This window comes from Protopterus annectens, chromosome 6.part0 (genome assembly GCF_019279795.1).
Source record: "Protopterus annectens isolate FY-2018-M chromosome 6.part0, PAN1.0, whole genome shotgun sequence".
In the NCBI taxonomy this organism is placed as follows: Eukaryota; Metazoa; Chordata; order Ceratodontiformes; family Protopteridae; genus Protopterus; species Protopterus annectens.
Genome location: NC_056737.1, coordinates 788,075,884 through 788,099,613, shown reverse-complemented (window position 1 = coordinate 788,099,613; position 23,730 = coordinate 788,075,884). Strand labels below are relative to the sequence as shown.

Sequence of the window (23,730 nt, the reverse complement as noted above, 5' to 3'; positions counted from 1 at the left end):
TTTTGTTTGAAGAGTGGTAAGGAGGGGATTAGAGTGATATCAGTGGGTAGCTGATTCCAGGTCCTACCTACAGTATTGGTAAACAGAGAGTCACCAGCTAAGTTATAGGATTTTACAGATTTGGTCATGAGTTTAGAAGATCGAAGGGAGGTAAGATTATTATAGGGGATTAAAAGTTGAGAAAGTATAGGGGTGTTGTCAGGTTGGTAAAGTATCTTGTGGGCAATGGTAAATTGTGAGATCATAAGGCAGTTTTGTACCTCAAGCCAGCCTAGGAGTTTTAGGTTATGACAGTGATGTGTTCTAAAAGGGTTACTAGTAGCAAAATGGGCAATACTATTGTAGCAAGTTGCTAGTTTATTTAGGTTAGCCTTTTTAAGGTTAGTGAAAATAGGTGAGGCGTAAAAGAGAGTAGATATCAGATGGGAGTAGCTGATACTTGCTCTGGTAGCAGGTGTAAGAAATGGTTTAATGCGGTATAATGATCCTATTTTTTTGTTAACAGTTTTGATGATGTTATTGATGTGTTGATCAAAAGTGAGATTGTTGTCAATGGTTATTCCTAGCAGTTTAGTTGTTGTGTCAGGAGAGATGATAGTGGTGTCATTAGATAGGATGTTGAAGTTTAATGGGGAGGCTCGAGTGGTAGGAGTAAAAAGGAGAAGTTTGTTTTTTTTAGCATTGAGGAGGAGGTACCGTCTAGTAAACCAAGTGTCTACAGTGTTGAAAGTAGTTTGAGTTAGAGACAGTAGTTCTGAAGAGGTAGATGCTGAACAGATAATAGTGGAGTCGTCAGCATATTGGATGCAGGTAGCTTGAGGGATTACAGTGTTGAGAACGTTTATGTAAAGGGAGAAGAGAAGAAGGCCCAAGAATGGGCTCCATGGGACTCCAATAGAGACAGGCAATAAGGAAGAAATATGATTGTCCCAACGAACGGCTTGATGTCTGTTGCTAAGATAAGAAGTAAACCATTGTAAAGCCAGGTTATCAAATGAGAGGGATTCAAGGATGTTAATAAGGGAAGGGAAGTAAACCATTGTAAAGCCAGGTTATCAAATGAGAGGGATTCAAGGATGTTAATAAGGGAAGAATGGTTCACCATGTCAAAAGCTTTGGAGAGGTCAATGAATAGAGCAGAGGTGAAAAGATTGGGAAATAACCACAAACTGTAGATTGCTGGGTTGAGATGTCAGAGTAATCAATCACTTATAACTTGTTTAGAAAGTGATACTTCTTTATTGAAGAGATGATATTAAATAGATGAACACTTTCACTCATAACTGAAAACAAATGACACAATAATGCATACATTAAATGTACTAAGTTACAGAATAATATGGAATGGATCCTACAAAATATGTGTTGCAGAGTGGCAGTGTTTTATTCTTTTTTAAGATGAATAGAACTTCATTTAATCTGAGAGTGTGAAAAGCAAAATGTGTTACTAATATTAGACAACTTTGCTTCTTTTGAGTTGCATGGATACATACTGGTACTGTGAGAAGCTGTGGTTAAAGGAATGCTGTGATACACTCAGTTAAGACTTGCAGGGCTAAGGCAGGATTACAGACCCTTACCAGCAGGTAGAGTGAAGGGTGTGGTATAGATGTTCAACATATAAATTAGTGTTGCAGTAGCCTAATCTTTTTGGGTCCCACCCCTTGCTGCTGGCCAGCTTTCAAAGCTTTTGGGCACCTTCCATATGCTGTAACTGTCAGGAGCATCAGAGGAGCACCACAAAAGACAGAAGGAATCTCTTCAGAGCTTTTTTTTTTTACTGCTGAAGACTGTTCTTTCAGCAAGCTCCAGTGAGCTGTCATTCGGCTAGGGATCCTTTAAAGCTGTTCAGATAAATTCTCCATTGGGGAAAACCTTTCACTAAATATCATTTTAGAAGGAAAATGTTGTTTTACTGATTGATTTATTGTATTTAGCTGGAATACTTCCTTTCTAATATAATTGACATGCAAATGCCTTTGTAAACTTTTTATGCCAAAAAAGTTAAATTTTGACTATAATTTTACTCAGAACTTGAGTGTTTGTGTATTTTGGGTTGGTATACTGTACTTGTGCTGGACTGTTTGTGGTTTACTTACTTCAAGACAAACTTGTTCTTTACTTTACCCCTTACTGACTCGTTCGGGCTCCTGTATCTATTTTCAAGGTCCCTTTCTCAGCTTACTAGTGGAGCATCCTTCTCTCTGTGCTGTTTACCTTTCCTTGTCTGCTAGAAGAAGAAAGTTGTCAGAGTATTTCTGCAAGAAGAACAAAGTTATCAATGAGTCTTTGATTATCAGGCCAGCTCTTATTTGGCCCCAGCTACTGGTGGGGTGACTTTACTGAACCTGTTTTATTTCCTCAAACCCCTCATCTTTCCCCCAATCTTCCTGGTGTAATGCATACAGCCACCAATGTCCAAAGGATAGCCATGTCCTCTGCATCTGTAGGGATGTCCTTAGTGGGCAAGGAAGAGCCACTTTTATTGGTCTCAGGGGAAGGGGCATGAGGTGGTTCTTCTCATAGATGGATAGAGAACTTGCATTGAGGAGTAATATGCCTGATGACAGTCAGTCTTATTCCAAAGAGTACCCCAAGGAAGGTGAAAATGGTGAGAAAGCTTACTATGCTTAACCAAGGAACTCATAAGTGCTTTTTCCTTGACTTCTGTTTCTTCAGGCAAGAAAAAGAAAAGAGTTCCCTCTTCTTCTGAAGTGAAATTTCAGTCAGAAGAGTAGGCATTAGAGGGGGGGAGCTGTACACCTCAGGAATTTCTTTAAAGTCTGAGCAGAATAATTCTGAGGAAAGTATGGTTTTAGACTTTCCAACTGAAGAGTTATCCTTTCCTGAAACTTTATATAAGATGAAATAGGTTTTTCAGTTGGAGTAGAATGAAATTCCTAATGCACACAAAATGTATTATGAATTGTTACAGTTGAAAATATCAGTTTCTGCAGATATTCCTTTATTTTAATTTATTTTTATTTTATTTTACATTTGTTTACTGGAGTAGTACGTTGATCACAACTAACCATGTCAGGTATTGCCCAGGTGACATAATACACAAAGACAAAGAAAAATGTAGCAGAGAGGCAATATGTTATACATATCAAAATCATAACAGACAAAACAATACTTAAAAACTGTACAGTATCAATTAATAAATGTAGCCGCAGTTATGAGAGAAATGCACATTTCCTCCTGTGTTGCCTGCTTTAGAGAATGTTTTTCTCATAGCTTTTAGCGTACCTGCTAGTCAACCTCCTCCTCCTCCTCCTAGAAGTCTGATAGGTTATACAGCATACTTCAGACTCATAAGCATTTTTCTAATCCTAGAGCAGATCTTGCAATGATTTCTGTTTCAAAATCTACAAAGCAGATAACTGCTACTAGTTTTCCATTCCCTCAGAATGGAAAGGTATTGGGCAAGTTGGGAAAGAAAATGTATTCCTCTAGTACTTCATTATTTTGGATTTTAAACTGTGAAGCTCATATGCTAATGCTTTTGCTTTTAACCTTAAAGAATATGAAGAGTTCATTGCTTAACCTCCCTTCTCCTGAGGGGAAATGCCTATGTTACATTTATCATATTGTTCACTGCTGCAGTAGCCTGAGCTATATGATGTGATGTTGTCCTATCTTCCCTTAATTCTGTACTGGTTGAGGTTTGTAACCGATCCTCAATTCTGACTCTGCCATTTACAAAAGCTCGAGGTCTTCAAGTAGCTCATGGCTTACACCCTATCCCATGCCCTACGGAATTCTCCTGATCTCGTTTGCTGCTAAACAGGTCGGGTGCTTCAACTGGCTCTGGCTAAATGTTTTTTTCTTCAGTCGCTAGTTTTACTTCAAAAAATTATAGTCTTTTCCCCTTTGGGATTTAAAAATAGTAGCTTAGTTCTGCTTAATAACTTTATTAGAAGTTTTTTGACTGTGTTCAGTATCTTGCTGTTTTACTGTGGCCACCGTTTATATCTAGGCCTAAATTTTTCCATATACCAACTTTCTCTGTTTTAAATTATTGTTCTTAGGCTTGTTGTGTTGAGCTTTTATATTTGAGTGTTGATAGTTAGTTAACCTTAGAAGGTTGTCTTTTCTAACCCAGTTTTCTGCAGAGTACTCGTTTTTTGTTGTTTTTCCCCCTTTGGCGTGAGTTAGTTATTAACTGTTAAGCAGTGTTTTTTGACTAGCTGTTTTCCTTTTGGGATTACCTCTATTACTAAAGCTTTAAATTTAGACTGAGTGTGTGTGTTATATTTCTTCTGTGTAGCTTGTTAAAAAAGAGAGAGAGAGAAAAACTAGTTATTTTCTAGTGTTCCCTTCACCCCAGCTAGCTCATTTTAGTTAGAGAGCAGCTTAGCCCATTTGAATTAGAGGCTTTTCCCTGGAATGTTTCCCTACATATATGTATTGAGGTGTTCAATTGTTTCTTTTTGCTATTAACATGTCTAAACAACCAAAAGACACTAAGCCCTTGGGGTTTAAAAAGTGCTCAAAGTGCATTCAAAAATGTCGATAACTGATGGTCATACTGTGTCTGTATACTGCCTTAGAGCAGTGTACTTGCAAGAGTCTTGTTCAGTTTGCCATTCATTTAGTTCCAGGGTTCTTCTTGAAAGGAAGAACAAGTTGATTATTAAGGGGTTATTGAAAACATCTTTTTTTCAGAGGCCTTAGGAGAAGGTCAAAGTTCTACAAAGAAGACCACTTCCCCTTCTCATAAATCTGAGAAATCTGCCAAAAGATCCTCGTCCACTTCATCAGATCACTCTGAGTCATCTAAAAAGTTGCCAAAAATATCTTCATTGGACCCAAAATCTGTCTCGGCACAACTGCATCCACACAAATGTGGAGACCTACAGCCTCAGGAAACCCCGTTGGGTGAACCCCTCTCTTCCGAAACCTCTCCAGATTACCCTTCTGAAAAGATCCTCACAAGAGATTATGCAAGAGGAAGCATCTTGGCTCCCCAGAGGAGTCTGTCACATCTGACACAAACCTCGATGAGTCAGAAGGGTCCCCACAGTCACCCTCTGAGGATGTCTCCTTTGCAGACATCCTAGAAATACTTAAACAGAGATGTGGCTGGAAGCCCATCAACCCTTCTGAGGAGGAGTCTGTCTACCTGAAGGCCTTTGGGTCTCACCCTTCTGACACTCAGGTGTCTCTACCTTTCGACGAACTCATCAACCTAGTTTGTCGAAAGGCTTGGGAGACTCCAGACTCAGTGGAGCCTGTCCCTCGGAGACCAAATAAATACATTACATCCCCTGAGGATAAAACTTTCCTTACAAAAAGTGTCCCAGTAGATGCTATGGTGGTGGTGGCGGCCACCAAGAAGGAACTGTCGGTGACATCCTCCTCTGTCCATCCTCCGAACAAAGAGTCTCATATAATGGACAGGTACTAAAAGCGCACTTTCTCTTCAGTGACCTTTACACTCAGGTCCCTGAATTATCTCACACATTTTACCAGATTACAGAGAGATTTCCTGAAAGAGCTAGGAGATACTCTCCAAGGTGCAGTAGCTGCGGGGGTATCAGATGAAGTTTCCTCCTAGCCCTCCACCTTAAATTCAGTGGTAAACTCCTTCGTGAGACTTATTTCCTATGCAGCTGATGGAATGAGTAGGGCAGCGGGTTCAGGAATTTCCATAAGGGGACGCGCTTGTGTAACTTTGCATAGTCCTTTAAGTCTTCCTTTGTTAATACCCCCTTTGATGGCTCATCCTTATTCGGGCCTAAAGTCAAAGATACACTAACCAGGTGTGAACAGGAAGGAAAAACATTCTTTGTTTTTGGAGTCTGTTTTTCGATACCTTCTAGACCTTATCCAAAATGTCAAAAGGGAGGAAAAATGTGGTTTTGAAAATCCCAGAGTTTGTCAAGACACACGTAGTGATCCTTCCCCCAGGGGCAGAGGGGGAAGCAATAATGGAAGACGCCGGCCATGTGGCAGAGGGGGTCTGCAAAACCAGGGAGACAGGGAATCCTTGCTTAGCAAGCCCTTCCAGCACTCCTGAAAGGATACTTGCCTGTCCATCTCTGGAGGCAGTTGGGGGTCACTTATCTTTCTACCCAGATGCCTGGCTAAAAATCACAAAAGGCAAGTGAGTACAAAGCATCATATCTAGAAGTTACCCCATACCCTGTTCCTTCCCTGCCCCACACATCAGAAACATTCCGGATGTTCCACCCAGTCACAAGAAACAGGCAACACTAGAAATACAGAGGTTGCTAGAAAAAAGAGATCCAAATAATCCCCGCAGACCAGATAGGATCCGGAACTTGCTCAAGGTTCTTTTTAGTTCCAAAGAAAACAGGGGACTGGAAACCCATCTTGGATCTCAGCAACCTGAATAAAGCAGTAGAAAAGTCAAAGTTCTGGATAATAACACTGCAGTCAATTCTCCCTTTTCTGGGAGAAGACAACTGGATGTGCTCTATAGACCTCCAGGATGCGTACTACCATATAAAAATGGACAGGCAGTCCAGGAGTCATTTGCGCTTTCATCTGGGAGCCAGCCACTACCAGTTTCGAGGTCTGCCCTTTGGTTTCACTACAGCCCCCAGAGTGTTCACCAAATGTATGGCAATAGTTATGGCTCACCTGAGACGTTTAGGATTCCGAGTGTTTCTGTACCTAGAGGACTGTTCCTAACTGCCACCACTGAGCATCTACTAATAAAAGCAAGAGACACCACATTAAAACTCTGCACCCGTTTAAGGATCACAATAAACTGCGAGAAATCACCTTATTGCCATCTCAGCTTATCGTTTTTATAGGAGCAAATCTAGACACCACAAAAATGATAGTAAAGTTTCTCCCAGAAAGAGTTCATGTCCTTTGATGTCAGGTCTTAATCCTTCTGTTCAAGAAGAGGGTTCAAGCAAGAGCAGTTATGAAAGTATTAGGGACCATGGCAGCCGCAATAAATTTGATTCCATTGGCGCGGCCCCACATGAGGATTCTACAGTGGCTACTGTTCGCTCTGTGGTCCATGCAGGAACTACCCATGTCCCACCAGATCATGATAACAGAATCTTGCAGGAAAGACCTTCATTAGTGGCTTCACTTGACTCATGATTTTTGGTCGACCCTTTGTTCTCCCACAGCCTTTAACCACAGTGACCACAAACACTTCCCAGATAGTGTTGGGGGACATTATCTGGGAAAGACAGTCCAGGATGCTTGGCAGGATCATGAGGCCCATTTGCACATCAGTGTCCTAGAGATGAAAGCAGTGCTTTTAGCATTGCAAGTATTCCAGGACACCCTTCCATTGGGAACTATTGCAATACAGACAGACAACATGTCAGTTGTATGGTACATAAACAAGCAAGGAGGAACCAGATCTTATCCTCTTTGTTGAGAGGCCATGAGAGTATGGCAGTGGGATACCTCCTCCCAACACTTTCTGATATTAATGCACATCCTGGGGAGATCCAACATGATAGCAGACAAACTCAGCAGGGCAATTTTGACACCTCACGAGTGGTCCCTAAAACAAGAGATAGCTGAAATGATTTTCCAAAATTGGGGCCAGCCTTTCTGCAAACTTTTTGCCATATCCATGAATGCCAAATGCAGCGGCTACCTTGCCCTAATACCCCCTCCGGGGTAGTCTCTAAGGGATGAACTTGTATACGACTGGCCCTTGGGTCTCCTCTATGCCTTCCCTCCCTTCCCATTGATACCCAAAGTTCTTCAGAAAACCAGTGAATTGGGAAAGACCATAATACTGATCACCCCTTACTGGCCTTGTCAAATCTGGTACCCTTCCTGTGGCCTCATCTTCAGGAGGAGTCTTTAATTCTGGACCCAGTTCCGGATCTTCTGACCCATCCATCGGGAGTGCTCCATCCATCTCTTCAAACCCTCAAGTTGACAGCCTGGAAGCTCCGATTACAAACATAGTCAGGCTACCGGACCTTTCACCTTCAGTGCAGCATATCCTGATTTCTTCTCATAAAGCTTCTAAAACAAAGTTATATGTCGGCAAGTGGAAAGATTTTCCTCCTGGGCCTTGGAAAATCATATTGATCCTTTATCTACACCTATATCTCCTATACTGGAATTCTTAGCAAAGCTATTTTATGATGAGGCAGCAGCAGCTACGGTTCGAGTCCAGTTAGTATTCCATTTAGGGGAATTGGGGCCAAACATTATGTCCCACAGAAAAAAAAAAAAACACACTGGAGCCAGAATAAAGTTTAGTGTTTTAGTCCCATTTATTACAAAACTTCCTCATTACTAAAAATTGAATACAACCATTACCTTGTATAAAACAATTAATTATGATATAATTTCCTTAATCGTTACTTAATTGTTTAAAGTGAAAGAACAAATATAAATATATATGCAGACAAACATTTATATAATCTTATAAATACAAACATTAATAACTTTTACTTGTCCCTATTTATCACAATACATATATATATATATATATATATATATATATATATATATATATATATATATATATATACATATATATATATATACTAAAATGTTTATAATTAATTGTTAACATAATTTAAATGACTTTTAACAGAAATCTTGTCATTTATACCTGGAATGACATCCGCCCTTAAAAAAATCTGCCACTTTAACTCTGTATTTTCTAAAAAATAATTAAAAGACCCAACAAATCTGTCCCTAATAACTTTTTCTACTATAAAAAGAAGTACTTAGGTCCTTCTTTTTAATGGCTAACACATGCTCTCTAACTCTGTGGTTCAATTTTCTAATAGTTTTGCCTATATAAAAATTCTCACAACTGGAGTACACCGCAAGGTAAACCAGCCCTTCACAGCCAAACTGCCATTTGCCACAAGAACAATCATTTGGTGAAGACAATAGATATCCTTAAATCCAGGTCTCCCCTTCTCATTCCCTCCCTATTCCAAAGCAGTCAGTCACCACAGATGCCTTGGACTTTGTTTGGGGCACCAGTTTCAGGAGGGATAAAAGTGCAGGGTGTATGGGACACCAAGGACAGACGCAAACACTTAAATGTTAAAATGATACTTGCCCTGATCAAGGCACTCAACTCTCTGAATCATATTTGGTCCCTGGGACCTCTTCAAGTTGTTACAAACAATACCACAGTCATGTGGTACATCAACAAGCAGGGGAACCAGGTCATACCCCCTTTGTAGACTTGCCCATGTTAGCTCGCGATATAGCTTCACAGCACAATCTTACTCTACAGGCACTTTGCATCAGAGCACAACTATGTGGCAGACAAGCTGAGAGGGACCAAGACAGAACCTCATGAACAGAATCTAGATCAAGGGGTCTTCCATTATTTCATCTATCTGTGGGGAGTTCTTCAAGTAGACCTCTTTGCCTCCTCTGTGAAGTCAACTTATGAGATTCTGCTCCAGGACTCCAGACAAGGAAGCCTGGAAGACAGATACCTTTTCTTTACATTGGACAGGAATGTCCCTGCTTTTCCACTAATATCCAAGTTACTTCTGATGATTCTGAAGTAATCCCCCACATTCATCGTGATAACTCACTTCTGGCCCAGGCAACAGTGGTTCTCCCGTCTAATGGAATTGGCCATGGGCAATTACCACAAGCTTCATTACAGACTGGATCTACTTTCATAAGACAGAGGGTGTTTGATACATCCCATTTCCAAATAAGTATAACTATCTGGATGATGAGTTTTTTTTTTTTGGATGATAGAGTATTAGTGTAAATGGAAGAAGCTTTCTAGTTGGGGCCAAATCAGGAACCAGGACCCTTTTAAGATTAGTATTTCTCTGATTTTGCATTATTTGTGTAAGTCACTATCCTCTGGCCTGTCTTACTCCTCCTTTTAAGTTCATTTATATGCCATTTGAGCATGTCTGCCCAAGAATCTCCCAGTTTCAATGCAGTCTCTTGTGAAAATGTTTTTGAAAGGATTATTGCATAGCAAGCCTCCTAGAAAACAGTAGGCTTCTCTTTGGGATTTGAATTTTGTCTTGGAAGAATTAATGGTTCATCTGGCTGACTTGAGGTTCTTAACATGGAGAACAGTGTTAAAGATTGCTGTTACTTCTGCAAAAAGAGTATCTGAGTTGCATGCTTTTGTGGTTGGTCAACCTTATCTCATTTTCCACAAAGACAGGGTTTCCTTAGGAACTAATCATTCATTTATGCCTAAAGTGATATCTGAATTTACTTTGAGACAAGCTATCACTCTTACTGCCTTCTTTCCAGAACCTAAAAATGAGAGAGAAAAAATACTGTATATCTTGGATGTTTATAAACAACTCAGATATTATCTTGGCATGACTAAATCATAGGTTCATAGGTAGGTACTAGGCTTTCGGCCCTGGGGCCTATATAAGCCTAGCCAAAAATGTTCCCTGGCTTCCGCCACCCAAGAAAGTTATTTTCCTGTGCCCCTGTCTAGCAGAGCCGCAAAAGTGATCCCTGGGGAGAATTTCCTATTTCCCATCCAACTGTCAAGATTTTTCTTAAAGAGGGCTAATGAGGAGCTTTGCTTGACATGAATGGGTAGTCTGTTCCTGAGCATGGGAAGTCTCTGGGACAGGAATCTATCCATCCACAATTTCTGTTTATTGTGTTGGCAAGGTTTAGGTCCCTGGAGCATGTGGCTCGGAGGGATTGGAGTTTCTTTAAGTGTAGCATGTCCAACAGATCTGGATATGGCATGGCTTTGTATGTTAGGCAGAGGTCACCTCTGAGTAGGCATTAAGCGATGGAGTAGAGCTGGAGTTTTTTGAGACTGTCTGTGTATGGCATCTGTTTGAGGCCAGTAATCCTCTTAGTGATGTAGTTCTGTGGCCTTTGTAGTTGTTGCAGATGTCTTGCGAGGTACATGCCAAATGGGACGTTGTACTCTATAATGGGTCTGATGAGGGATGAGTAGAGAGGAACAATGACTTCTTTTTTTCTGGAGGTGAACCCCTTTGTGATGAGGTGTGCCACGTAGAAGGATTTCCTGACTACTGTGGTGATGTGATTATCAAAGGAGAGAGTACTGTCTACCTGTGTCCCAAGGTCTCTTATCACAGTTTCGGTTTTTAGTAGGCTACTGCCTATGTGGTAGTTCCATGGGTACAGTGTTTTTCCCAAAGGGGATGACAATGCACTTCTTGGCATTGAGCTTGAGGCCATGACTTTGACACCAAGCATTTGTCTAAGTGAGGCCCCTTTGTAGAATGTCCACATCATTAGGCGATTCTATTATGGCACCTAGTTTGCAGTCATCAGCCAAAGACCTGCTGTATTAGCCTGGACTTCTGAGAAGTAGATGCCAAACAGGAGAGGACCCAGGACTGACCCCTGTGGTACTCCACTTGTCACTGATCTGAAGTTGGATTTGGAGTTGGCTACTTTCACTTTGTGGGTTCTGTCAGTGAGCCAGTTGGCCACTCATCTTGTGACATAGGGATTTATGCCCAGTCTAGTGACTTTATCTATAATTCTAGAGTGGGGGGTAGTGTCGAAAGCCTTGGTGAGGTCAAGATAGGCTGTATGCATCACCTTACACTCATCCACTGCCTGGTGACTGCTTCAAAGAAGTCAGTCAGGTTTAGGAGACATGACCTACCTTTTACAAATGGAAACTGAGTTTGGTCCAGATTTTGGAAGTTACCTATGTCCTTGTTTATAAGATCCAAGATGATACGTTCCATGGCCTTGCAGGCCAGGCTCATCAGGCTAATGTGGCAATAGTTCCCAGGGTCCATGGTGGTGCCCCCTTTGTGGAGTGCGATGACCGTCGCTGTGCACCATTCAGTAGGCACAAAGCCTGAAGTAAGGCTATGATTGAACATGGTACATAGGTGGGGTGCCAGTTTGTTCTGTAGATCATGCAGACTGCAGCCTGGGATGTTGTCATGTCCCATGGATGCTGTGTTCTTGGCTTTGGAGAGTTTGGTCTTTACTTGTGCAGCCATGATTACAGGGGCTTTGCATTCTTCCGGTATAGTGATAGGCCCTTTGGGGGTGAGGGGGGGTGAAGTTTGCACTGAACCTATCTGCCAGGATGTTGACAATATCAGTTGGTTCTGTATATCTAGTGCCTTTGTGTTGTAGCTCAGAGCAGATCTGAGTGTCGCCATTGAGAATCTTGACATAGCTGTAGATTGCTTTGTGGTTGTCTTTAGAATCAGTGGTGATATTATTTTCATAACTAGCTTTGGAAGATTTTATGAGGGATCCCAGCTTCTTACTAAGGCTGACTAGGGAGTTCCTGCAATCAGGGTATTTTACTGTTTTTTGCAACAGCTTTTTCCTTCTGTTGTAGAGTTTGTTTATAACATGGGACCTCCAGATTAGCTTCCTTTTTTTGAAGGGTAGCGTCTTGGTTCTGTTGGGGATGTCAAGAACTTAGAAACAAAACCAGGAAGCGTCACCAGCAGCTGAAGTATTAATCCTTTAGCTTTCAAGTTGTTCTTGTATTCAAGTAGTCTGTATTATATACAGAGAACAGAAAACCACATGATTCATTTACTTAATTAACTCATGTATGTACTTATACAGTGCATTTGTATAGGATTCAGCAGTTGTACCTCTATTTTCCATCTGTACAGGTGTCGTGAAGCTTGCCACTTCTGCCTTAAGAAGCATGAAGTTGGCTTTGGATAAGTTTTGTTATAGTGGTTTCCTTAATGGGGGGTGGGGGTGGGATATTGATGTCTAGGGTGATTAGATTGTGGTCGGATCTGACCAGCGAGGAGTTTACTTCTGGTGTGAAACATCGTTTGCCCATATTAGTAATGCCCAGGTCCAGGATATTGCTGCCCCTGGTAGGGGTATGGACAAGCTGATCCAGGACGTTGGAATTTATGAATTCCAGAAAGGGTTGAGCAAATGAGTTAGTACATGAGTAGTTTTCCCAGTTGATGATGGGGTAGTTGAAATCGCCCATTATTGGGGTGTTGGGCTGTACCTTAATATTACCCAGTATATCAACAAACATGGAGTGGGCATCCTGGGGCATGGTGGGGGATCTGTAACAAGCTACAACCTGGATTGCAGTGATTCCCACTGTTAGTTGCACTTGGATAATTTCAGATGCATTATGTTGAGCAACTAGCCTGGAGGTGTGGATATCCTTAATGAATATGGACACGCCTCCTCCTTTAGGGTTTCTGTCCAGTTTGGTGGCCAAAAGGTGTGCTATGAGTTATAATCTGGTAATGCAGGGTACTGTCTGGAGCCTTGAACCAGGTCTCTGTCACTTCACAGATGTCGATGTTCTCCATTATAAGGAATGCCTCAAGTGAGTGCATTTTGAGGTTTAGACTTCTAGCGTTGAGTAGCATTACCCTCAGATTTTGCTTGCTTATACCTGCTATGGTGGTGAGTTTGTCATTTGGACCTTGCCTAAAAAAGGCACTATAGGAGTGGCAAGAGCGTTAGCCAGTATCCGGAATCCAAGGGGCGACAGGTGCAGGCCATCTCTGGCAAAGCATCATGATCTGTTGATCATGTCGTCCAAGGCAGACAGACACTGGATCCCCTTAGAATGACACCAGAAGCTTTGCCAATTGTTGAAGTCAATCATTTTGTCCTTGTATTGTGGTATCATTCTGAGCAATGACAGGATGCTACTCAGGGCTAGAGTCATACCTGCCTGGGCTACATGATCCGAGAGCTCCTCCATGTCTCTTTTCATGTAGTCCAAGGAGGTACATCTCAGGTCATTCACACCAACATGGACAATGACAGAGTCATATTTGTACTTGTGGAATGACCTGAGTGCTTGCTTTATGTGGCAGATCCTGGCACCTGACAGGCAGCTGACCATAACTTTCTCCTTGTTTAGCCTGGTAAGAGGGACATCAGTGTGCCTCACTATAGAGTCACCTATGACTAATGTGTTGGGTACATTGTTTTTCCTTATGGGCTGATGTTGACTGACACACTGATTTTGTTGGCTATATGTCATTTGGGTAGTGTTGCGGGGTGGTGGTTGCTTGCATTTCAGCTTTGGAGGTCTTTGCTGTTTGGGCATATTTTTATTGAGAGCCTCCATGAATCTAGGTGTGTGTTTTGTCTTACTATGTGTGGGTTTAGGTGCTATAGGTTTTGATGGGCTATGTGTTGAGTATGGAGTGGTGCAGGTGTATACCTTCTCCTCTTGACTGTCTAGTACTGTCTTAGCTGGAGAGAGCTTGGCTTCCAATTTGGCTATATAAGTGCATCTCTCACATGTTGTAGTGGGTGGTAGGAGGAGAGGGTTGTCAGTGTACATGAGGCAATTGCTACATTGCCCCAAGATGTCCAGATTCATCAGGTGGACAGGGGAAAATTCTAGGAGCTGACCCATAGACATGCCTGGATAGGTGCCTATTAATTTAAGTACTAAAAACTCTTTTCCTCCTAACAAGTGAGGAAAGTTGATTGCTGCAGTACTTTGTAGATTATTTAGTGCTTGCAATGAGTTTTGAACAAGTTCTGAGCACAAGGAAACAGTTTTGAGTGCTAAAACTAGAAAACTGGCTAGTTCTAAGGGAAATTTAGAAGAGCAGACTTTCTGGCACCGGGAATAGTTTATCCCTAATTAAACAGTGCTGCGCAATGTGTAAAACCGTGCAAACACAGATTTTTAAACAGAAAGATGAAAGGGATAGAAATAGCCCAAAATGGCCAATAAAACTACAGATTCTGAGCTGAAACCACTCCTCCAACGACAGATAAGCTGCTCAAAGCTCACCACTCTCACTGATGAGCAGAGAAGCTTCCTTCTATCTTAGTAAGGTCTGGGCAACACAGAAACGACAAAACAGCCCAGAATTCAGCAAAATCTGAAAACCAGACTCTACTGGTTATAGAAAGGCTGGAAACGAGTAGAGAGATAGGATTTTTTGGGGGGGGGGGTTTGTTTGTTTTTTTTCACAAATTAAAACAAATACAGTAAAACAAACACTTTTAAAGCAGAAAAATGGCTATCGCACTTGATTGTGTAGCCCTCAACAGTTCAACAGTTGAAAAACACTTAAAAACGATCAGTTAAAGTGCAAACAGTATCAGAATTCAAAAAGTTCAAATAAGTTGCAAAGTTAAAAGTTCAAATAAGTTGCAAAGTTAATAAAAAACACTCGGAATAGTGCGTCTAGCAAAAATAAGCAATAAAAAGAAATACAGAGGAACGTAATCCACTCAAAGTCTCCCTTTTCTCTCTCTGCTGCTGTAGAACTCTGCAGGACACCCAGGCTGGATCTTGCTGAGGTAATACAAGTGCAAAACCCGAGCAAACACGATTTTTAAAACAGAAAGATGAAAGGGATAGAAATGGCCCAAAATGGCCATTAAATCTACAGATTCTGAGCTGAAACCACTCTTCCAGCCACAGATAGGCTGCTCAAAGCTCACCACTCTCAATGATGAACAGAGAAGCTTCCTTCTATCTTAGTAAGGTCTGGACAACACAGAAACTACAAAACATCCAGGAATTCAGCAAAATCTGAAAAGCGGACTCTACTGGTTATAGAAAGGTGGAAAACGAGTAGAGAGATATGAATTTTTTTTTCAAAGACTAAAACAGATACAGTAAAATAAACACTTTTAAAGCAGAAAAATTGCTATTGCACTTGTGTGTAACCCTCAACAGTTGAAAAACACTTAAAAACGATCAAAGTGCAGACAGTATCAGAATTCAAAATGCAAAGTTAGTAAAAAATACTTACAATAGTGCGGCTAGTGAACATAAGCAATACAAATCACAACAGAGGTACTTAATCCACTCAAAGTCTCCCTTTTCTCTCTCTGCTGCTGTAGAACTCTGCAGGACACACAAGCAGGATCTTGCTGAGGTAATACAAGTGCAAAAACCACACAAACACAGGTTTTTAAACAAAATGGCCAATAAAACTACAGATTCTGAGCTGAAACCACTCCTGCAGTGACAGATAGGCTGCTCAAAGCTCATGACTCTCACTGATGAACAGAGAAACTTCCTTCTATCTTAGTAATGTCTGGGCAACACAGAAACTACAAAATAGCCCGAATTCAGCAAAATTTGAAAACTGGACTCTACTGGTTATAAAATAGTGGGAAACGAGTAGAGAGATAGAGAGTTTTTTTTTTCAAAAATTAAAACAGATACAGTAAAACAAACACTTTTAAAGCAGAAAAATGGATATCCCACTTGAGTGTGTAGCCCTCAACAGTTCAACAGTTGAAAAAACATTAAAAATGATCAGTTAGATCAGTTTTATAAACTTTAACACCACCACAGCAATGGGGAGGGGGGGACCAGTTTCAGAACAGATGAGAAAACAGCAAACAGTGTCAGAAAATATATAAAATAATTCAGTCAGGCAAAAATTAAGACAATGCAGAACTCTGAAAAGTGCCAAGAAATACACCTATCAGCAATATATTTCCAGATTGTTTGAGAAGCACTCCAGTCAGAACACAAGGAGATTCTAACAGCGTATGCAGGAATTTACAAATAGTGACTATTTTTAAATCAGCAAGTCTTGAAACAATCAGATAACACAAAAGCTATTAGACCAGTTTTATAAACTTTAACACCACCACAGGAATAGGGGGGTCCAGTTTCAGAACAGATGAGAAAATAGCAAACAATGTCATCAAATATATAGGTTCATAGGTTCATGCTAGGCTATCTGCCCTAGGGCATTTATAAGCCTACCCAGAGTGTGTGTGGCTTTCACCACCCCTTAGGATGAGAATACTATACCCATTAGTTTGCTGTGCCTCTGTCCAGCAGTGACACAGAGATGATTCCCGGGGTAAACCTACGATCTCCCATCCACTCGTCAAGATTTCTCTTGAACAGAGTCAGTGAGGGGCTCTGCCTCACATGGACTGGGATTCTGTTCCATAGTGTAGGGAGTCTCTGGGTGATGAATCTGTCCCTCCAGCACATCCTATTTATATCCGTGTTGAGGTTTAAGTCTCTTGCTCTCGTGGCTCTGGTGGCTTTGGATTTTTTGAGGTGGAGCATGTCCATTAATTCCGGGTTGGACATGGCCTTGTATGTCAGGCACAGATCACCTCTGAGCAGACGGTATGCGACTGAATAGAGCTGGAGTTTCTTCATTCGGGCATCATATGACATATGTTTGAGCCCCTTTATCCTTTTGGTGAGGAACTTTTGGGGTCTTTCCAACTGGTGCAGGTGTCGGGTAAGGTACATTCGAATGGGCGTTGTACTCAATCATTGGTCTGATAAGTGAAGAGTACAGGGGTACAATGGCCTCTCCTGATCTGGATGTGAATCCCTTCATGATCAGGTGGGCAATGTAGAAGGTCTTCCTAACCACTTTGGCAATGTGAGTGTCAAAAGAGAGGTTACTGTCAACTTGGGTCCCCAGGTCCCTGATAACTTCTTCCGTGTTTAATGGATTACCACCTATGTGGTAATTAGGGTTATGTTTTTCCCAAAGGGTATGACTATACATTTTTTGGCATTTAGCTTAAGGCCATGGCTCTGGCACCAGTTATCCATTTCTATGAGACCTCTCTGGAGGATGTCTGTGTCTGATGGAGAGTCAATTATGGTGCTCAGTTTGCAGTCATCTGCAAATTTTGTCAGCCACAATCCCCTATGTTTGCCTGCACTTCAGAAAAATAAATGCCGAACAAGAGGGGCCCAGGACTGAGCCCTGTGGGACACCGCGTGACCGGCTTAGAGTCTGACATGGCACCAGCAACTCTAACCCTGTGTGTTCTGTCCTTGAGCCAGTTTGCAACCCATCTTGTGACATATGGGTTTACATCTAAGCTGGTGAGCTTTTCTATGATGCCCGAGTGGGGTATTGTGTCGAACGCTTTTGCTAGGTCAAGGTAGGCTGTGTGAACTGCCTTACCCTCATCAATGGCCTTAGTGACTGTTTCGAAAAAGTCGACCAAGTTCAAGAGGCAGGATCTGCCCTTGACAAAGCCAAATTGGGTCGGATCCAGTGTCTGTAGGTCCCCAATGTCTTTATTTATGAGTTCCATTATGATCCTCTCCATAGCTTTTCAGACAAGGCTCGTCAAGCTTATGGGGCGGTAATTTCCAGGGTCCATAGAAGCACCGCCTTTGTGGAGTGGGACCACAGTTGCCGTACACCATTCTTTGGGCGTATCCTGTAGTAAGGCTAAGATTAAACAGCAGCCTTATGTGTGGGTTTAGTTCCTCATTGAGTTCGTAGCACACAGCCGGGGACACCGTCCGTCCCATTGATGCTGTGTTTTTTGCTTTAGAGAGAGCAGCTCTCACCTGGGCATCTGAGATGTTTGGGAGGCTAGACTCTGGTGGGATAGATATTTCTTTTTGGGGGGGAGGGAGGGGAGAAATTTGCACTGAACCTGTCTGCCAGTATGTTGGCAATGTCTGTGGGTTCAGTGATCTTTTTATCATTTCGGACTAATTCTGAGCATATCTGGGAGTTTCCACCCAGGTTTCTAACATAGCTAAAGAAGGCCTTATGATTGTCTTTTGTGTCATTAGCGATTTTTCTCTCAAAGTTGGCCTTGGATGATTTTATGAACGATCGTAGTTTTTTGCTAGTATTGATCAGAGATGCCTTCCCTTTTAGGGATTTTGCTCTGTCATGTAGTAGCTTTCTCCTCTTGTTGTAGAGTTTGTTTATGGCTGGGGTCCACCAGACCGGGCGCCTGCCTTTGGTGGAAAGGGTCTTGATTTTATTAGGGATTGCTTGATCCATCCATTCCTGGAGGTGCTCGTAGAAGGCATTTGTAAGGGTTTCAGCAGCATGGGTTGTGGTTTCCACTGGCTCGGGGGCCTTGAAGGATACCACTCCAGTCTTAAAATAGTGTGAAGTTTGCTTTTGAGAAGTTCTTCACTGTGGTCTTTTGCTGGGGTGGGGGCGGGATGTGGATCTCCAGTGAGATTAATTTATGGTCTGATCTCACCAATGAGGGATATACTTCCGTTGTGGAGCATTTTGTCCCCATGTTTGTGATGATCAGGTCTAGTATATTTTCTCCTCTTGTGGGAATGGTGACTAGTTGTTCCATAGCATTTGAGTTTATGAACTCCAGGAACCTTTGGGCTAGGGTGTTGGGGCTTGAGTAATGTTCCCAGTCTATGTTTGGGTAGTTGAAGTCACCCAATATGATGGTGTTTGGAGAGACATTCATACTCTCCAGTGTCTTCAGGAAGGCTGTGTGGGTTTCCTGAGTTTGAGAAGGTGGTCTGTAGCATGTTACAAACTGTAGGGCAGTTTTACCTATGGTTAATTGCACCTGGATTGTCTCTGATGCTTCGTGCATTGCCACTAACCTGGAGGTGTGGGTATCCTTTATGAATATGGATACTCCCCTCCTTTGTGGTTCGGTCTGGATTTTGGGGCGGGCGCATGATATGAGGTATAACCTGATAGTGCTGGGGTGCTCTCAGGAGCCTTGAACCAGGTTTCAGTCACAGCACAGACATCGATGTTCTCCATACTGAGGAGGGCTTGAGGCGTGCATCTTGAGGTTTAGACTTCTGGCATTGAGCAGTATTACCCTTAGTTTTTCTCCATTTTTGTTTTCTAGGGCGGTAGGTTTATCATTTGAGCCTTGCCTAAAAAAGGCACTATGGGGGTGGCAAGAGCCTTTGCCAATATCCGGAAGCCCAGGGGTGACAGGTGCAAGCCGTCCCTTGCGAAGCAGCGTGGCTTGTCAAGCATGTCATCCCATGTTTGGTCAGGTAAATTAAGACAATGCAGAACTCTGAAAAGTGCCAAGAAATATACTTATCAGCACAATATTTCCATATTATTTGAGAATCACTCCAGTCAGAACACAAGGAGATTCTAACCGTGTATGCCTAAATCCTTTAGGAACTCTAATCATTTTTTTATCTCTTGCGAATATAAGAAGAAAGGGCAACGTGTGTCAAAGCAGAAACTTCCAAATGGTTGTTTCATACAATTATCTTTCATTATACCCACCACAACAAGGCAATCACAGGTATAGTTAAGCCTTACTCTGCTAGGGTCCTGGCTTCATCAGTTGTTTCTTGGAAAAGGTTGAATTTTAGAAGAATTCTGGAAGCAGAAACTTGGTCCTGTATATATACCTTTACAAAGTACTATTAAGTTAGATTCTTTTTCCAGGTCTAGAGCAGGCTTCTGGGTTCTCATCCTTCCACCTACCAGTCCGTGTACACTATGGTATTCTGCCCATATTGCTAAGGCTGCTGCAGTGGTGATCAAATGATGGACATAATACATTTGTGGAGCTAAACTTACCATAACAGTAGATGTTTAAATGATCACTGTTGCAGTAGCCAAGTGATCATTGCTGCAGTAGCCACTCCCTCCATCCCCTTATTTTTGTGTGTTTTTATTGCCAGGGTGAAGACGTACATTTTTATTTTCCTAACAATGACCTTTTCAGGGCTCTGCCCTCCCTTTCTGAGATGGCATGAAAGGTCTGAAGAACCTGATGCCCAAATCATTATTTTTCTTCAGCTCAGCTCTACCTGATTATGTGTGTGGAAGGTGTCCTTGAAGCTATGGAAGTTGACCAGCTGTTATATTGTATCAAGATATAACCCATATAGCTAAAGCTACTGCAGCAGTGATCATTCGAACATCTACTGTTATAAGTTTAGATACACAGCTGTACTTTCTCTGACATAAATTCTAAGATGAATGAAGTATTTAAGTAAGAGGGAAGGGAAATTTCTAATTCTCAAAAATATATATTATGACTTGCTTAGTACAGATTCCCTAAAACCCTTAGCTGTACCTCCTGTTCTGGGAGCTTTGGAGTGTACTTTTAATGCTTCTTATTTTCCTGATTCAAAGTCCCCTGCACCAAGAAAACCAGATAGACTTTATAATGTGCCAGAGTCTTAAAAGTTGCTTTTCAGAAACTTGATTGCTTACCCGTTTTTTTTATTTCTCAGGACAAAAACAAAAACCCTGTGCTTCATCTAACCCTTTCCCTAAAGAGAAAGGCAGCAGGGCCTTTGATAGGTATTGGAAGAAGATTTATGTCTGGTCCATGTTAGCTTCTGGAACAATTAACTGCCAGAAATACATGGCAAAATATTTATTTTCCATTTTTGCCAACATGCAGCAATCAGTTGTTAGTCTTCCTGCTTCTGACATTAAAACCAGTTTGTTAAATATGACCAAGTTATGCCTCCCAAGCTACCAGTCAATAAAATGTGCACATTATATAGTGGATACTGTATGTAGAGTTACTGCACAGGGACAGCGATGCTTAACAATGCCTGGGTCAGACTGCAGAATTTTCCTGAAGATTTTAAGGCCATGATTTTAAATGCCCCTCTCGGGAAAATTTGTTTTTTTTAAGAATTCCTCTGCTGCGGTACTTAAAAGATTGAAGAAAGAGGAAATTGAATCTGGGGGTCAAACAACTTTTTCTGTTACGCATTCCTAGGTACTAAAGGAATTATCCTTTCAGACTGGACCTTTCTTTCAGAAGCCTTTCAAATCTGCTGAACAGAAATCCAGAAAGCAGCAGGTCAAAAAAAATGGCAGGAAGACTCTGAAAAGAAAGGGAATGGATGCCAAGGATCCTCCCTTCATAAGAAAAATGCCTGTCTACCTTTGGACTTAATCCCTTTCCTCCTATCCCTTCCCCACCCCAGCCATCATCCCAAGCAGACAATCTTTCTCACTTCTTTATATCTGTGGAGGCAGATAACATCAGATATTGAGCACTAAAAATAATTCATTATTATTACAAACTTGAGTATTTCTTTATCTTCAGGCAGGAATCTCTCAAATCAAATCCAAAAAAAATAAACAAGCTCAGCTGTTTTCCCAAGTCCTATCAGATATGTTGTCACAAGGACTATTAGACCCTCATTCTCAAAAGTGAAATAACATCTAGTGAAAGATTTTTCTAGCACCCAAGAAGGAAAGGACATGCAGCCTAATTTTAGATCTTTCAGTTCTACATACATTCCAAAATTGAAAACTAGATTTTATTCACTTATTTATTTATTTTGTCTTTGTTTACTGGTAAAGTCTGACTGGGTAATAACCATTTTCAGTGGAGGCCCAGGGAGAAAAGCTCCATTTGCTTACATTGCATTATACTAAGTAATAAGAATTTGTTGTTAGAACAGAGGTCCCTTGGTGGACAGTAGGGCAGTAATACGTTTTGTAGTGCAGAGCATTTTTCTGGATGATGAATTTGTTTGTGTGCTGTAGTTAGTTTTGAATATGTTAGTTTTTTTTGTATTTCAAGACAGTTTAATTGCTTTAAGCTATGACAATGGTGGGTCCTATGGTGGCAAATTTAGCTATTTTATTGTAGCAGGAGGCAAGTTTTTTTTTTTTGAGTGTTTTTTAAGTTTGTTAGGATAGGAGCGGTGTATAAGAGAGATGGAAATAAGGTGATAGCTAGAGTTTTTCTTGCAGTATTTGTAAGGAATCCATGGATGCTATAAAGGGACCCTAGTTTCTGGTGGGTAGATTTAATGGTGTGCAGTATATGCTGGTCGTATTTGAGATTGTCATATATTATAATGCCTAGAAGTTTACTGTGAGTTACAGTTTCAATTATTTGCTGATGTTATGGTAAAAGATTGCTTTTGATTTTGGCAACTTTTTGAGGTAAAAGCATTAACTTAGTTTTCTTGGGAGGAGTAGGAGGTTTGATTCTTTGAGCCAGGTTTCTACAGAGGAGAAGGATTTTTGAGTAATATCTTGGAGCTTATTTATTGCTGAGGCTGAATATATTAATGTTGAGTCATCTGCATACTGAACTAAACTAGCATGGTAAGTGGAGGTGTGGAGGTCATTAATAAATAGATTAATAGGACAGGACCCAGGATGGAGCTCTGAGGGGCACCTGTAGTAACTGGTTGAAAGGATGAGTAGGTTTGTTGCCATTCAATGACTTGATGCCTTCCAGATAGGTAACTAAGAAACCACAACAAGGAGTACTGTGACCTTATAACCCTGCAGACTCTTTTTTTCATCTCCACCCCAGGCTTATTTAGCCAATCCAGGCCTCAAGGATGCCTATCTTCACACCCCTGTTCACAAAGACCACAGACCTTGTATAAGATTCTCTCCTTTGCAGTTGCACTTTCAATTTACATCTTTGCATTTGGTCACTCTACAGTTCCAAGGGTTCACAAAATGATTGACTCCAGTACTTTCTTCCTGCAGACTTCAGTGAATTCACATTTACTCATACTTGGACAGTTGCCTCATTTCTGGCTCAGAGGCATAGCTAGGGTGGGGTGAAGTGGGCAACCACCCTGGGGGCCATAAACAGTTAGGGTGTGCAGTCATGAGATGCCAATTGATCAGTTGTACTACAACAGTATTTATTTCTGTATTGTCTGAGACGAGCGGTGCAGATTGGGAGAATGGACCTGGCATGGAGCTCCAGCCAGACCGGAATGGACCTTTTATCCTCCACTGTCTATTGTATAAATTACACCCTCTAAACAGATGCTGTCATCAAGAATTTGGGCATCTTTGTTGACAGTTCACTATCATTTTGGCATCTTGTTTCTGTATAGTTCAGAAATCCTTTTATCTGTCCCAAGTGACTTCCAAAGGCATCTCCTCTAAAGCTAAAGAAGCCTTAGCTACATTGTACTTGACCCTCATAATGCCCATCACTGAAATAATGCTCCTTTTGGCATGTTCCTGTCTAAGCATATTGCTTAACACAAGAGGATTCAAGTTCCTTAATCATCCAGAGATTATCATCCTTTTCCTTGTACTCAAGTCTCCTACTTACAGTGACTTGCCTTGCATTTTGACTCATGAAACACCCTGCCTCTTTTGA

At 41.4% G+C, this 23,730-nt stretch overlaps 1 protein-coding gene across 1 annotated transcript in view; it reads left to right on the top strand.

Moving 5' to 3' along the window:
- Nucleotides 1-23,730, top strand: part of LOC122803895 (protein BCAP-like) — a 681,296-nt gene that overhangs the window by 612,002 nt on the left and 45,564 nt on the right. The window lies entirely within an intron of this gene.